The sequence below is a fragment of the Trachymyrmex septentrionalis genome, unplaced genomic scaffold (assembly GCF_001594115.1).
Source record: "Trachymyrmex septentrionalis isolate Tsep2-gDNA-1 unplaced genomic scaffold, Tsep1.0 scaffold38, whole genome shotgun sequence".
Lineage (NCBI taxonomy): Eukaryota > Metazoa > Arthropoda > Insecta > Hymenoptera > Formicidae > Trachymyrmex > Trachymyrmex septentrionalis.
In genome coordinates this window covers 336,548-340,986 of record NW_017305547.1, presented here as the reverse complement: position 1 = coordinate 340,986, position 4,439 = coordinate 336,548, and the positions used below count along the sequence as shown (strand labels likewise).

Sequence of the window (4,439 nt, the reverse complement as noted above, 5' to 3'; positions counted from 1 at the left end):
CGTGTGTTCACGAAGCCGCGTGACCACTCACGCAAGAAAACACCCTCGTTCGTAACGTCGACCGGTTAAAAGGTGCAGCAAAGAATAGATCACACGTCATCTGTCCGTTAAACCGCGTTTATTAATCGGTATAATTTCGGTATAATTTGGATTCCGATTTTACTTAATTTTTATGTATCGAGAGAGAAAAATGCTCGAAAAAACAAAAGAATTCCCTGATAAATCGATATATCTGGAATTTTTTTATCTTATTATTTTATTTCTAAAAGTGATTTTAAAATTCTGCTAATTCAGAAGAATTGGGTGATATAATCTGCCATTTTTAAAACAATATTTAATTTATTAACGTTCCTTTTTTTTTTCTTCTTCCCTCTCTTCGTAATGGTACTTCGAGTGGCAATTATCAGTTTCGATATTCGAATTAAACGCTACTGTGATCGAATAACTTGATATCGAATCAACTACGAATTTCGTTCGCGTAAATGTTTTTAATGCGAGCACGAACGTTCGATTCTGAAATAGCGTAAATGCAATCTTTACGAGCACGTTATTTTTATGACTTTCGATGCGTCGCGTATCGCGTTTACAATAATTACGCTCACGCAACGCGGCTCATTGAGTTTTTTTTTTTTTTTACCCTACTTCTCCCGCTGCCGCCGTCGCGGTCCATTCACTGGTCCTGTCGACCGAATAACCCGCCACCTCGAGTATCTATTTATGCATTCCATGCGTTTGTGTGTACCGACGGTGTGTGCGTACGCGCGATCGTATGCGTGGAAAGGGAGATACGATTCTCCGTCGAGAGAAACAACACTGTAGAACAGAGCGCGAACGATGGAGAAGAAAGAGGAGGTGGAGGAGGACGAGGAGGGCTATCTTGTCCTTTTCTTTCCGTCTTTCTGTCTCTCTCTCTCGCGCGTACGTGTGAGCCTTACACAACGAACGTTGCACTGCGAGAGGGGAATGAGATGCGAGAGGAGAGAATTTCCTGTTGTGAACGTCTTCGGATGCATCTGCCTCAGCCTCTTAAGCTCGAGCCACGCGCGAGCACGAGCACCTATTAAGGCGCCACGGATAAAAGTTACGGCTCCCTTTCCGTAATTAAGGAGTTCGCCCTGAAAGGAGCCATTAATATCTCGAGAGATACGAAACTTCAGAATTTGAAATGTTAACGTTTGAAACATTTAGCTGACATACTTACGGTGGGGAAAAGAGTACTGGAGTAATAATCTTCTATGGACAGGGTTTGCCACAAAACTGGAAATCCGAAAAACGTCGAGAAAATTGAAAGCGGTCGGGGAAATTAGGGAAAAGTCAGAGAATTTTGCAAAATTCTGGAAAGTTAAAATTCTTCACTTTCAAGACGTTTATTATGCGTATATAACCTGCAGCTACGTAATTTTGAAATACTTACTTAATTTTGAAGAACTTAACAATTAAATGCAAGCGCAGTGTCAGTAACATTCATAGTAATTTACATTGCTATGTTAAACTATTCGCTCAACAAAATATTTAACAGTTTCGGAATGAGAATAAAAATATAAAAAGTGTCGAGATATTATTAAAAGTATTATCAAGGAAAATCATGAAATATAAAAAGAAATATAAAAGGAAAAGAAATAGAAAAAACAATACTTTATCATGATATAAATACAATGACTATTTTCGTACGATAAGTACGAAATACAAATGAGGAACACATTGCAATAAACGGTGCTCAGGAAAGTTATCTTCCTCGTAAGACGCACCCCCGGTGCGAAGAAGTACTCTCCAGGGTTAGTAATCCCGTCTCGGCTTTCGCGTATCTCGCCGATGACGACAGACAAGAACTAGATAGCTTATCGTCCGACGTCCAAGTGCGCATATCAAGAACAAGGTACGGCTGTCTTTGTCGTGTCCCCGTTTGTCTCATTCCTCTACCTTGTATGCGATCTTTCTTCCCCGCGCGTTGGCGCTTCCCGTGTATACACTGTGTATGCATTACGGTCGTTCACACGGGCACGAGCGATGGAATGCACCGACGTCGCAACACACGCGCGCCTTCGCAGGTTCGTGTTGAGGAACCGTTAATGAATCTTCCAGTTTTTTTTTTTTTTTAGACCGCCCGTGTGTGTTGTCGGACGTGTGTCTCGTCGGCGGCGTGGCAAAAGGGGAAGGGCGACGGGATGACGAAAGACGCGGACTGACCGGAACGGAACAAGATTGGAATCCTCTTCCTCGTATTCGTAGAAAAGAGAGCGCGAAAGATTTCGCTCACCGCGAAATCCGTGTATTGGGAATACAAATCACATGTGATTTCCTTAGGCATTTTATCTTCTCTTCCTCTCTCTCTCTCTCTCTCTCTCTCTCTCATGTAATCACGCAAGAAGCCATTTTCTTCTTTCACATGTAAAAACACTGAAAATCGTAATATAATAATCTTGAGAGAGTATCTTCTTTAAAGTTACAATATTTTGATACACTAAAGAATATGTATTGGGGAATAAAAATGTAGAATAATTTCATCTCAATTTTTTATTTTTCATAAAATTGATAAATCTTATTCTGCAAGCTTGATTTATTTTTGGATAATAAACTTATTTGTTTACATTTGTTAAAACACCCATTATTCTCGCGCGTTCCATGAAATTTGATGTTTATAGACAGCCGTCAAATATTCGGAGTCTCACCGAGTCCGTTTATTTTTCACAAGCTTCACATATCTTCTTTCAATTCTTTCATGTGTGCTACGTGAGAGAGAGAGAGAGAGAGAGAGAGAGAGAGAGAGAGAAAGAGCGCGAACGCGCGCGCGCGCGCGAGAGAGAGAGAAAGAGAGAGAGAGAAGGGGGGGAGGTATTGGTACCAGCAGGCCCAAAGCATGCCGATACCGGCGGTCTCGAGAAACAGGAGAAGAGAGACAGGAATCGAGAAAGGGAAAGAAAGAGAGCCAGTCACCACCAGGCCGGTACGCGGTTGCAGCTCTGTTTGGCGGCAGTCCGCTTCTGAGAAGTAACGGATCCCTTTTCCCCTGTAGCCCTCCGCCACGCCACTCACGGCAACGCATCGCCACTCACGGCAACGCATCGCATATCCTCCCCACTACCGCGTCCTCTCTACCCCCCCCCCCACCTCCGCGTGTATGCATCGCGCCTGCGTCGACGCTACGCGCTTGCCGCTTGCCTGCTGCTTCACTACTTGCCGAGTTGTGCCGAGTTGCGCGCGTGAGAGAGAGAGAGAGAGAGTGAGGCGAACCGAAGCGAGTGCGGCGCACTGCCTTTGCCGCGCACTGTCGTGCGTACTGCGAGTGCGCATCTGGCGTCTGCGCATTGGCGCGAGAGTGACGCGCAAGTGATCATTCTCAGTGTGGCACGGGCCGTCGTCGTGCTAGTACGTTGCGTTCGTTGTCGTTGACCGGTGGTGTGTGTGAGAACGCACGCCTGACCTTCCTCGTGACTTTTTTTTTTCCCCCCTTTCTTCTTTCTTTTCATTTGCCCACGTGGACGTTCACACTTTGTGTGCGAGTGATAAGGACTGAGGATTTAAGTACAATATGTGCGTAACGATGAGTACAATATTGAACAACTACTTTCCCGATAGTGGTACGGAAGATACGATACCAAAGTGTGGCAAGTGTGGCAAACGGAGGAGTTGCAAACGGAAAAAAATAAATAAATAAATAAAATAAAAAGCAGGACGCATAATCGCATTCTTTAAAAGATTGGTTTTTTTTTATTTTTTATTTTTTATTAAGTTCCGTGGAGAAAAGCAATTGGAGGTACGAGTAGAAGTCGCGTGTAGCTACAAGCAGTGGAAGCGCGCGAGCGCATGGAGTACGCGCGACGTGGAAAGCTCTCACGGAAGCCGTTTCTCAGGCCTAGTCTCCCACGTAGCTCTTATCAACCGTGCGAGCACTAACGATCGGATATCGTGACGCGGGCGTGATGCGGGTGACGAAACGACGCTCACGTCGGACGTAATCGGCGCGCTCGTCGACTCGCCGAAAACGGGCCGCGTGTTTCAACGGGATTTTACGTACGTAAGCATCGGTCGCGTCGTTCCCTCCCTCCCTCTCCCCCGGGTCCAAGGATCGAGGAAGCTAAAATAAATGCGGCGTAGGTGGTGATCGCCAGTCTCGCCGCTCGCGCCGCGACTCGCCGGCGAGTGAAAGAAAAATGGAAACGCAGGAGCGCGAGTAACGGAAGAGAGGAGAAAAACTCGGCGTGGTTTTCGGCCGATACTTACTCCGGATTCCACTCCTTCTGGGGGTTATTATTGAGGAGAGGAGGAGGCACACACTCTAATGGCCCTCGTAGCGCACGGTCACGCTACACTACGGTGCGCCATAGTGCGCCGCGCGGAGACTTCCGGTCCGCCACAGGAAGCGAGACACACGTGTTCGGGCGTGTGTGTTCCCATAATACGATCTGCCTACCCTCTTCCCCCCTTCTCATCCGTCCTTC

At 46.1% G+C, this 4,439-nt stretch overlaps 1 protein-coding gene across 4 annotated transcripts in view; it reads left to right on the top strand.

The window, feature by feature from the left end:
• Window positions 1-4,439, top strand: part of LOC108750896 (serine/threonine-protein phosphatase 4 regulatory subunit 1-like) — a 140,467-nt gene that overhangs the window by 100,875 nt on the left and 35,153 nt on the right. The gene's annotated exons all lie outside the window — the stretch shown is intronic.